Below are 13032 nucleotides of genomic sequence, written 5' to 3'. Positions count from 1 at the left end.
GATGATTTGAAAATGTTCCTTCCTCTTCGGTATCCCAAGGATTTATAAGATTCTACAGAATGCGCTTTTGAGTGTTGCAGCAATTTGGGTTTGAAAATCAATGCCTAAAAATGCAGCGTTTTCTAGAAAAATGAGTAGTTTAGTGCACAATTATTGTCTTGAAAACAACTTTTCAGAATACCACAAACTGTCCTGCGTTGCTGCGCGAACTGAAGTGTTTTTATTGTGGTAATAGTGAAGTGATAGGCAAAATATTCTGAAAATCAGCTTCCAGTTTAAGTTAAAACAATTAGTTTACTATAGCCTGAAAGCAAGTAGTAAATATGATAATTTAGAAATTTAAAACTTTTAAAATTATTTTTATTTTTAACTGTCAAATTAGACCTAAAAAAAAAATTTCAAATCTGTCCACGTGGACATCCGGAGAGGGGGTAGGGGTTCGCCAAATGTCCACTCTTGTGCACGGAGGGGATCAAAAATCTAATTTTTATGTTCACGTGGTATCTGAACGGCCAAATATTGCAAACTAAATGAAAGATAAAAGGCGTAAGTCTAGAATCTATCAATTAATAATATTAATCATTAAACATTAATTTTTCAGCAAACAAATTGGGTCATTTGCATTTCTTGAGGGATTACTATCATTGATTCGCGCAAAGATTTTCGACTTAAAAGTATAACTCCTAATTGGGACGATTTTAAAATGCTCACTTTCCGGCTGGGCAGTAAAATTTTCCATTTAGTGCGTAGTTTGGTTAACGATTGTGGACGATTCATATAGCGAGGTAAAGAAATGATATCCACAGCTCTACCTGTAGAGAAGAGCAGATATGGTAATAATGTAAAGTAAATATTTCGAAAGATGAAAGGAGTTAGCGCCGCTGCCTGCCGGGGCCATTAGCAGATTCAGTTTTTATAAGCAGCCCATATCTGTATATGCACCAACCAAGCTCCGGTCCGGGCTTTCGGATCTACCTTTGCTGCTTAGGGGCTGGAGGATGCAGTTTTCTCCTGCCCAAAAAAAACCCGATGACAAACCAGAATCCAACTTGCACCAGGAAAAATACCGTCCGGGCGCAACGAAGCCTCCAGGAAAATTAAGATGAAGGTGTGCTCGAGTAGACACCCTTTTAAGAAATGGATCTTTTGTCATAATCACGCAGTAATTCAATTTGGTCTGAGCAAATATTGACCCATTCGAGCTGAAGAATCCCGCCTTCCGCTTCTGCACTCAGATGCGTGTGGGTGGTCCGCCATCGGAAAGTTGTTTTTTTTTCTTGGTTTCGTCTTCTCTACGACTTGTGAAAGGAACCGACAAGACCGCGCTTGCCTCTCGAACGAAAAAGTTTGGATTCGAGTTCTTTTTCTTCGCATTTCGAGCCAATCGGGACGCACTATTCGTAGGTACCTACACATGAGGTCGCCCAGTTCGCTGGAACAAAATGTCTTGGAGGAAGGAGCAAACATCGAGTGAACGCGTCTTGTTTTAAATCGGGTGATGACAAACCAACCGAGGATACCATTTAAGAGATGTTTGGTGCCTTATTCGGAGATGACAGAGTTGAGCCGACTTTTTATTTCACTTTTGCGCGGAATGGTTGGAAAAATATTGAAATCGATACTTTGGAACAAGCAATTAATTACTTTCTTTTGTCTACATTCAGGAGTATTTAACGGCTGAATCGCTCATATAACATATCTTGCACACGAGCATAAACCTTTAGACGAAGAATACTCTTGAATGTATGTAGTTAATGATGATATTCATGAATTTTTCCAGAGCTTGTAGACAATTTAAGGTTGCCCAAAGTTCAATTTTCGAAAAATAACATTCTATAACTTATACCACAGACAAACTTAAACCATCTCAAGAAACCTTCAAATGTCTGCTAGATGGGTAGAACGGAGTTGTCCAAAGGTGGAACAACGATCCATCAAGGATTGAATGAGCCTACCTACGACGGCTCACGTTTGAGGAAAACCCGAAAAAAGGTGAAGAAATCCCAAGAAAAACAATCGAAATTTGACACCCAGTTGTCGTTTTGGGTTTGTTTTGTTTAACTTCGGTGTAGTTCTTTTATATTTTTATTTTGCTCATTGAGAAGATTTCCTTTTTCCTGAGGTCGGTACGTGGGTGTTCCTTTTTTTGGCTTTCTTCTTTATGGTAAATGTATTGGCTGTTTATTTTTCGAGATGATAAATCTATTTTACCCTAAAGTTGCTAACAAATGCACGTGCGATATCGTTGAATAAACTTGAAATGTTATCAAAACTCGTTTGAACCTCCTTGTTATTTTTTTTTTTATAATTTTTTCCGAAACTTTAAACAAATCTTGATAAGGGATGATAAAAACACGAGTTTTCAAATACAATTTCAATGTACTGAATCTTACATGTGATAAAAAAAATCATACAAAAAATTAAAAAAATAAATGAATGCTCCGAAAAATGTCATGATAAAACAAAAGAGACTTCGAAGACGCTACAGCTAGCATCATTATATACCTACCGAACAACAACTCCAACGACACACCAGCCAGAGCAATGAAAGATGAATGTACAGAAGAAATAATAAGGCGGAGCTAAACAAACAAACATGGCCGTTTTTGTATTTCTTACCGAGGCTAGCGGCAGCAGCAGAAAGAAGCAACGCTGGCAAGGAAGAAACGGCGACGAAGAAGTGGGTATTGCTGCTATTGCTGTTGCTGTTGACGATGATGACGATTTCTCAACTCACTCATCTCATCTAAAGTAGGGGAAGATTTGTTAAGGGGGAACTTTAGAACCAGCTGGGGCATTATCGTCTTTTGTGTATGCTGCAACGAAAACGACTGGTTGAGGCTAAAGAGATAAAGAGTTCAAACTTTTGGTTGAAAATTTATGAATTTCACGTTATGAAAATAAATTTTTAACCTTAACACATTCAGGATCGCAAAGAATGCAAAGCCCAGAAATACCGGAATTTGACATTATAGATATAATTCAAAAGTCACTGGATCAAATTTTTTGATTTTCATAGAAAATTTATAAAATATTATTATTTTATTTGTGCAGACCAGTCCGCAGTCAGGAACCGACACTCGGGGGCCGCTGGACCAAAAAAAAACACGGCAAACTTGCAGGGAAGATCAACCATGAACGCATCCTGGAATCATTCCAGGTTCATTCCAAGCAAGCTGTTGATAAATTCTTTCAAAAAAATGTATTCAATATCAAACTTTAATATTTATTTATTGGAATGAAGATGATCAGCACAATCAAGGCTATTTACACCTAATTATTACAATTCTTTGGTTTTATGTAAATTAGATTAAAGAATATAAATCAATAGCTTTCAAAAAATTAAATAAATTCTCATGGTTGCTTCTATCTAACAATATTGATCTATCTATACAAAATTTGTTCCTGTCTCTATCGTATTTTTTACAATCATATAAAAAATGTTCTACAGTCATCTGAGTATTACATACATCACATTGAGGCTCAGCGCTTCTTGTAAAAATATGTTTATGAGTAATCATACTATGCCCTATTCTAAGCCTACTCAAAATTACACACTCTTTTCTACTTTTTCTGAATGATGAGTTCCAGGCAGTTACTGAATCTTTAATTGTTCTCAATTTATTATTTTCAATTGCTTTCCATTCCTCTTTCCAGACCTCAAAGACTCGTTGTTTAACAGCAGAACCTAGGTCGTAATGGGTGATTTTAAGATCTGTTATTGGGTCCCGAATACTCATCTTTGCCAAGTAATCAGCCTTTTCGTTACCTTCTATCCCAATATGACTAGGAATCCATAGCAGTACTATCACCTTATTTGACGACTGGATCATGTATATTTTATTTTGAATGCTTTGAACAATTGGGTTTGTAGAAAATTTATTCGCGATACTTTGGAGAGAACTCAGTGAATCGGAACATATAATATGTTTGTAAAAGAAGTCATTAGTTGCTATATTTTCAACTGCTTTTTCTATAGCCATAAGCTCCGCGGAAAAAACCGAGGTAAAACAAGGAAGATGTATCTGAATCGTTACGTCTTTGTTAAAACAAGCTAGTCCAGTATTGGAATTTATTTTCGAACCATCAGTGAAGAAAAAATTGTATTCTTTATATGTGTCACTAAGCTCTAAGTATTTGTTTCTAAATGCTAGAGAGTGAGTATTTTTTTTGGAATTTTTATGCAAGGAGAAATCAATCGTAATATTATTTTTCGTCCAAGGTGGAAATGAGTGAAAGGTTTTAAAAGTCGATTGATTATCAGGAATTCCATACTTATTTAAAAGAGCGCTACTTCTACACTTGAACGATTTTTTTGCATTTGTTTGTAAAAGGTGTAATGGGTGGTTTTCTAATGAACAAATTTTTATTCTTAATTTCATTATATGAATATCTCTTCGTAATGATAAAGGCATTACTCCTGATTCAGCTAAAATACTCTTAGTCGGGCTTGTTCGAAATGCTCCTATTGCTAATCTTGAACCAAGATGGTTTATGGAATTTAGTTGGTTCAAAATTTGTTTCCCTCCTGTTACATATAATGCTGATCCGTAGTCTAATCTAGAAAGTACTAAAGTTTTATGCAGCGTTAAAAGCGTTTTTTCTATCCGAACCCCAACTGGAATTCGAAAGTGTTTTGATTATTTTTATTGCGTTCATTGCTTTAGCTTTAGTTATTCTGATTTGTTTAGACCAATTCAATTTACAATCAAAAGTGATTCCTAAAAATTTGTGTTCTTTTTCAAATTTTATAGTCTGTCCCAAAAAATTCAATCTTGGATCTTGATGACAATTTTTAAGTTTACAAAAATGGACTGCTTTCGTTTTAGAGTTTGAAAATTTAAAACCATTCGTATTGCACCAATACTCTAAGTTATCCAAAAACAATTGTAGTTTTGTTTTAATCCTGTCTAAGTTTCGATCTTTACAAAAAGCGGCAAAATCATCAGCAAATGATATATTTATTACATCTGGAGAAGCAATATCATGAATAGCTCTCATGGCTACCAAAAATAACGTTACGCTTAAAACCGACCCTTGAGGTACACCGTTTTCTGTTTTATAGTATGCTGAGAACGTATTTCCCACACATACTCTAAAAATTCGATTTTCCATAAAACTGTTTATGAACCACAAAATATTACCGCGAACACCTATTTTGTACAAAATTTCTACAATTCTATACCGCCATGTCAAATCGTAAGCCTTTTCAAGATCGAAAAATATTGCTACTAAATGTTCTTTTTTGCTGAATGCATCTTGAATTGCACTTTCTAGAGTTACTAAATTGTCCATCGTGTTCCTGTATTTTCTAAATCCGTTTTGATTGGGATGAAAAAAATTTATCGATTCAAGGTACCAAACTAATCTTCTATTTACCATTTTTTCCATCGTTTTACAGGTGCAGCATGTTAGTGAAATCGGTCGTTTATTTGTTGGTAACATTGGGTTTTTATTAGGCTTTTCATTCGGTAAAATAATTGACTCGTTCCAAATGGAAGGGAATGTTTGTGAGGAATAAATATCATTAAATGTGTCTAGTAAATATAGTTTTGCTTCTGGTGGTAATCTTTTGAGCATATCGTAGTTTATATCATCAGGACCGGGCGAAGATCCTTTGAAACTTGACAAAACAGATTCCAATTCGTACACCGAGAAAGGTTGATTCAGTTGAGATAGATTTGTGTCATTAAAAGAAAATATTTCATGTTCTGCATTTCTTTTAAATGTCAAGAATTCACTTGTGTAATTTTCAGAACTTGAGATGAAAGCAAAAGTTTTTCCTAATTCATCAGCAATTTCTCTTTTATCAGTTATCAAACGATCGTTAACCTTGAGACTAGTCACTGAAGAGTTTTTTATATTTCCTGAAATTTTTTGAATTAGTCGCCAAACATGTTTGGGGGATGTATTGAGATTTATATTAGACACACATTTTTCCCAAGATTCTTTTTTCGATTGTCTTATAATCCTACGAGCCCTGGCTTTGGCTTTAAGAAATGCTAGTTTGTTTTCATCGGTCATATTTGAATTAAATATTTTGAACAATTTTTTACGTTCTTTAATTGCTTTAAAAATGTCATCATTCCACCAAGGGGGCTTAGGTTTCTTAACAACGGGTGATGTTTTTCTCATTGATTCCTTTGCTGCTTGAATTATCACACCATTTAGTAATTCTAACTTTGACAACGATGTATTTTCATTAGTTACTAAGTTATATGACACAAGATCTTGAAATAAATTCCAATTTGCGGACTCTATAACCCATCGAGGTCTTCTTTCTACGGTAGATGTTCCTATAGGAGTATTAATTATAATAGGGAAGTGATCGCTCGAACATAGGTCAGAATGAACTTTCCAATTAAACAAAGGTGTGATACTCGGGCTTCCGAAGGAGAGGTCTATCGCCGAAAAACTGTTATTCGCTAGACAAAAATGTGTATAGGAACCATCATTTAATAAATTCATATTTGATGAACTTAATAAACGATCAATAGTGTTTCCTCTAGAATTCGAGGATGAGCATCCCCAAGTTAAGCTATGGGCATTTAAGTCACCGGTGACAAGGAAAGGGATTGGTAGTTGCTGAATAAGTTTTTCAAGATCAGTCTGAGTGACATTTAAACCGGGTGGCAAATATAGACTACATAGTGTGAATTCCATTGGATAATACATTCGAACAGCTACTGCCTGAAACTCCGTATCCAGATCTATTTCTATTGAGTGGTACTTATTATTAACAAATATTGCTGAACCTCCTGAGGCTCGCAAATGCACTTCGTCTATTATGTAATATATATTGTAATTTTTTAATGTTGGTGTTCTGTTATGATCAAAGTGTGTTTCTTGTACGCTAATAGCAGCTGGTGAAAAATCGTGAATCAAAATTTTAAATTCTTCAAACTTGTTGAAGAATCCATTGCAGTTCCATTGTAAGATAGTGAAGTTTGAATCCATTATCAAAAAATTAAAAAAAAAAATGATCATAAACTTTTAAACTACTATTCTTGTGATTGATTTAAAGAGATTGAATTGTTTATTGCTTGTGAGAGAGTGAGTAAATTTTCAAGTTCAGATGACTGTCCTGAGTTACTAGGTGAGTACCATGGTGTACTACTACAATTACCTGACATGTCTACTTCCTGTGAGAATGGGTGGTTATTACCTTTGTGCAGTTGGGTGAGAGATTCACTACTAGTGAACTCGGTTTTTTTCTGTAGGTGTTGTTCCGATGTTGGCTGTTCATCCATCGTCGTGTCACGGTTGAGTTTAACAGCTTCAGTTGATTCTTGTTGGAAAGAATTAGGTGGGTTTGTTTGTTGTTGGATAACCTTGGGTGTTTTTGTTGGTTGATGTGTTGTTTTTTTGGTTATGCTGGGTTGCGGGGGCGATGAGTTTTCGTTGCGCGTAGCATTTTGGGCTACTTGGGCATAACTTCGGGTAAAAATCGGCACTTCCGGAACCTGTTGTCTCCTCTTTCTTCGGGCTTCTCTAACAGATACTCGATCGGTCACTCGAATACGTTGAATTTCAAGCTCATCCACGAACTTAGCACACGTTCGGGAAATAGCTGGGTGATCTCCACCACAGTTCAGGCACTTCGATGGTTGAGTACACTTTCCGTCAAGATGGAATAGACCTCCACAATTCGCACAAATACGGTTGCCTTTACAGTGGTTCTTCGTGTGGCCAAAGCGTAAGCAATTCGCGCAACGCATTGGTGATGGCACATAGAGCTTTACTTTGCAGCTATAGAAACCAACATTGATTGAATCAGGCAGTTGGCACAAATCAAAAGTTAGCACAAATGTTCCGGTGTCGATCAATTTATCTTTCCCATCCTTGTTCTTTTTTCCTTCTTTGCGTTGCATTCTGCTAACCTTGGTAACATTCTCCTTTCGAAGCTCTTCCAAAATCTCGGCGTCAGAAAGTGAGATTAGATCAGGGCAGTAGATGGTTCCAGAAGTCAAGTTCAAGGTTTCGTGTTCCGTTATTTTGACGTTGATCCCTCCAAAAGTCGATTGTTTTACCAGTTTGGAAGCTTGCTGTCGATCCACAGTCTTCAAAAGAAGATCACCGTTTCGAGTACGTGAAATTTGTACATTTGACGTAATAGCATCCATTGCCTTCTTAATGAAGAATGGATTCTCGGTCTCCATAGTTTTCTCCTTGTCCAATCTGTGAAGCACCAAGAAACGTGGTCCATTTCTGCAATCAATTTTCATGGACTTGGTGAATTCAGTTGGGCTGCGTCGATTTCCAATCTTTCTTTTGAGATTTCCAGCATTTTCCGTTGTGTCCCCGGACAAAAGCTCGTAAAACGAGCCAAATGCCCTGGAACCCCCTCCGGGGTCGTTACTCATGGCTACTTAACCTCAAATCAGAATGTTTTTCTTTTTCACTCCACTCAAAAAAAAAGTTTTTTTTTTTCCACTCCACTAACAAAAGAACTTTAGTTTGTGGCCTTGAAATTTAAATGATACTATCAGAGCGAATAAAAGCACGTGTTGTTCTCTCAAAAGCTCAGTACGGAATGTCAAACTTTAATAGAAACAACAATTAAGATATTGCAAGAAACAAAAGGTCCCCAAGCACAAGAGATATTAGCTCGTGGATACACGGTAAACATGTTATCATTCAGTCGGTGTTAACATTTGGATCTGAGAAAATAATATATCATACGTTCCATTATTTATTCTAGTTTGAATATTGAAATCTATGCTAAAGAAACTCCGAAAGCTAATTGCACAAAACCAATAAGTTCGAAATTTCGATCGAATGTTGAAGTCTATTCGATGTTGGAGTCTAACTTCAGGATATATAATCGCAATATTCCTGCGATCAATCTTGAGAAACTCTTATACCATCTGAAAGATTTGCTCTCATTAATCTTTATGAGCGAAAATAAACAAAATATCATTATACACCTTTTTGTCATGTTGTGTTTCGCGTAATGTAACTTTAATTATATTTATAAATTGCACGACCTTAGTGCTGTCTTATTCTTAACAATTATGCAGTTGCTTTTCCAAAAAAAAAAAAAAAAAAACAAGAACAGCACTTTTATCTCTCTTCTACAAAATTACGAAGATAATCGAATAGCAGTAGTGAAAATGCCTAAATGAGCGGCTTATTAACTAATGCCGAAATAAGAATAAAAATGAAATATCAAGCGAGTCGAATGGGCAGCTTGATCATGTTCACAATTTTAAGCGAGTTGAGAGGACAGCTTGAAATTGGAAGGCAAGTCGAGAGGACAGTCTGAACGTTTTGAAAAAGTTGGGCGGACAGCATAAAATTTAAAGGTCAGTTAAGAGGACAGCCTGAGTTATTGATAAGGACTCAAGCGAGTCGCGAGGACAGCTTGAAATCGAAAGGCGAATTGAGAGGACAGTAATGGATAAAAAAAACAAGCGAGTTGAGAGGAAAGTATAAAATCGAAAGGCGATTTGAGAGGACAGCCTGCGTTAAGTTAAGTTTTCCGGGCAAAAATGATCTTTCGTACTTTTCAACATCTCTTCTATTTATCTTTTTCAGTTTTTCAATACTGATATTCTTTCTCCAAGAATATATATTTTCACCGATATGCCAAAAATACATTTACAAAAATTAATTAAAACCGTGGTTAACTTATCAATAAACAAAAGATTCTGATTTCAAAATTTGATTTTTTGAATCTGCTTCAGAATTTTATTTCGATTTCTGAATAATAGTTTCAGATCAGAATATTAAATATGACTTAAGACTAGAAATTTGTTCAGAGCCTTCCATCAAGATTTCGTTATTTCAATTTTAAAGTTTAAGCTTTCAATCAGGGTTCATTATTTCAATTGCTTATTTTTAATCCGATTCGTCAATCTGATTTCATATATAAATTTTTTATGATGAATCTGGTTCTGAATTTTTAACTTTAGATTGCCATTGCTATTAAGTTCTAGAACTTTGAATCTGAATACAAAGGAAAACTCAAGGAGGTTTCAATTTTTTTTTCATGTTCGGAAAATTATTATCATTACACATTGCGGACCAAATAAGAAACAGGTATATCGTTTGATTTGCTCGTCGAAAGTTTGCGCTAGTTAGAAGCACAACTCATAACATGTTATGAGTTTAAGAATAAAACTTTTTTGAACAAAATTGAACGCAACACTTTTGGTAAGTCAAAGATTTCTAATTTAAAGTATTTGGTCCACTGATTCCTGAAATATGTGGTGTTTCTCAACTTAGATTTCTTCGCGGTCCTAATTGTGATCTTTTAAAATGCATATTTTCGTTTGCAACATCATGAGTCAAATTGTGTATGGAATGCAAAACTAAATTAGAGCCAGGTTTTCAAAACAGCTTTGAACTTGTTATTTCTAATCATGACCCGAATTGGAAATCAAGTAGTTCAAGTAATTGAAACCTCTGAAATGAGTATTATCTAAATTCAGAATTGAAAATTGAAAAAAAAATTTGAAAAACTGTAACACAGTTCTTCACCTGGGATTTTTGTAAATTTTAATGTAATAGAAATGTATACTCTTGGAGAAAGAATATCAGAATTGAAAATTTATAACGATGGATAGAAAAGGTAAGAAAAATTTTTACAGATGTGAAAAAGAGCGAAAAAAAAATCTGTGAAATTTTCTCCTAACTTTTCTATTCATCGTTATCAATTTTCAATTCTGATAATCTTTCTCCAAGAATATACATTCTCGCCAATACATATGCCGAAAATAAAAATTTACAAAAATCAATCAAAAACGGTGGGGAACTTATCTTAAGAACCTGGGATTAGTTTTTGAAGATTTTTCATCAATTCCTCGATTATTTTTCATGGCTCCTCATGAGAGGGGGCGGGATTTTAACCCCCAAAACCTCCCCCCATTCCTACGGCCATGCTGTGTAGGGTTGCCATCCTTCCCATGAGACATTCCAACTTTTGTTCGAAACTTTCCATCGTCCCTCCAGTCTTCAAATTTCTTTGAAATTGAAAATGTAGGCGTTTGGAAGGTAGATGTAGCGTGAAAAATGCCTCACCAACTTGAGCAGCGATTTTTGACAAGGATACAAAGCAATAAATCTTTTCTTGTTTTGTTCAGAGTTAGAAGAAAACTGAGATTCTTTGTCTTGACACTCTTAAGATTTTTAACGAGTGTAAAAGTTTGTTATGAGGTTTTGTCACAAATAGATATATCTAATCTAATAATGAAAATAATAATTTTAAATTTAAAATACAGATATATCTACCTACAGCCCCTAATAACGCTCTCAGTGGTGCAAAAAAAAAAATTAAATCTTATTAAATATGATTTTTTAAGTTGATTTTCCCTAAGATTTCTCAAATATTTGGCAAAGTCGTTGAGTTTTTAAATTCTTGTTAAGTGTTAAATTTTGTATAAGTGTTGAGAATTTATTCTTAAAAATAACACAGATAGATAATTTCTAGATTAATTAAGAATGTAAAGTTTGATAACAACGTGTATATTAACCCTCTAGTGCTCAACCCCGAATTTAGGCGGGGTATACTGAAATAATCATAAGACCGCGTCAAATTGTTGGTTTCACAATTTTTTTTTACTAAATGTGTATCTATCAATGCTTGATACTGAAAACTGCTCGACAAGCAGTTGTCAAAATTTACAGCTAAGAAAAGCTTAAGAAGACGAGAAAACTGTAAATGGATCTATTTTTCGAAAAACGGCCAATTTGGTAGCCTTAGAAATCCTTGGTAAATATATTTTTTGATATAAAAAAAATGATTGGCAGTTAGGTCAGAGAGACTACACCATTCTGGATTGATTTTTTGAATAAAAAATTAAGTTGGAAAGGAGAGATGAATCATAAACCCCGCCTGAAGGCAGGATAGGGAAAGTACGACAAGAAATCGAAAAATATGTGCATATATTGACTTTTTATGAAAAGTTTGAATATCTCAGTTATTTGTTGTAAAATTTTAACAAAAGCTACACAAAAATTTAGTTATGGGTAAGTGTTAATATATTGCAAAATTTAGGAAAAATTTGATGAACTGTGTAAAAATTACAATCGATAAAGTACTGAAAGATAAGTTCCTTAGCCCCTGTAGTTATGCAATTTTTAGAAAATTTGTCAAAAATTATTTCTCATCTATACAGTTTTTCGTAGAACAAAAGTTGTTTTTAAGCCAACGCTCATGAGATCGAATCTTTGCCACGGCATACATAGTACACTTTCTGTGGGTCGGTGGTTTGAGCTAGCATTTGTAAGATGTTGGCTATCGTATCCTTCATAGCTGTACGATTAGAGTTAAGTAAAAAGGAATCTCTTCGAGGAAACATTGAGTTTCGTTGAGATCCTGTACGTGTTTTTGTTCGTTGAAAAAACTAAGCTTATGTGAATCTTTCAGCGATTGAGTATTAAAGGGGTTAACTCAAAACTAAAAAAAAGTTATCACCCCAAATGATATATGTCGTGGATAGTTCAATGAACAAAGTCTTATCTTATCTAATCTACTAAAAAAGATAGCATTTTTACGGGTAACATTTTATTCGAAGACTAATCTGAGTTTAAGAAGTAACGAGTTTTTTTTTTCAGAACTAAGCATGTTCTACCTCACTGAGCGGTTGACGTCATATTTCCTAGAATTTCGAAATCGTTATCGGAAACAGACCCACATAAATGTTGACGAATTCATTCTTATAAATAATAATAAAAAAAAAATAAACAGAAATTAATTTAAAATGAAACGAAATTTCAATCATTGTTGGGGTCCAGATTTTAAGGCTGTTGTTTGTTTATACAAAAACGAGAATTCGTTCCTGAAACTTATTTAGTAGAATTTGAATAGACAACAATCGGTCATAACAAAGCAGCGCGTTGAGTGGAGCAGCTTCGCATTTCCGATTTCAAAACTCAAGCTGTTTGTAGCTTTAGGAAACCGAGAAACTCATACACGTACGTACATAGATCGTAGATAGGTAATTTTAGAAAACGACCGCATTTTCCAACTTCTTCCAGCTCCGGGAAAGAGGAAGCTGCTGAGCTGATAATAGAAATCGAGAGCAACTG

Source organism: Uranotaenia lowii, chromosome 1 (assembly GCF_029784155.1).
Source record: "Uranotaenia lowii strain MFRU-FL chromosome 1, ASM2978415v1, whole genome shotgun sequence".
NCBI lineage: Eukaryota > Metazoa > Arthropoda > Insecta > Diptera > Culicidae > Uranotaenia > Uranotaenia lowii.
This window is presented reverse-complemented; position numbering follows the sequence as displayed.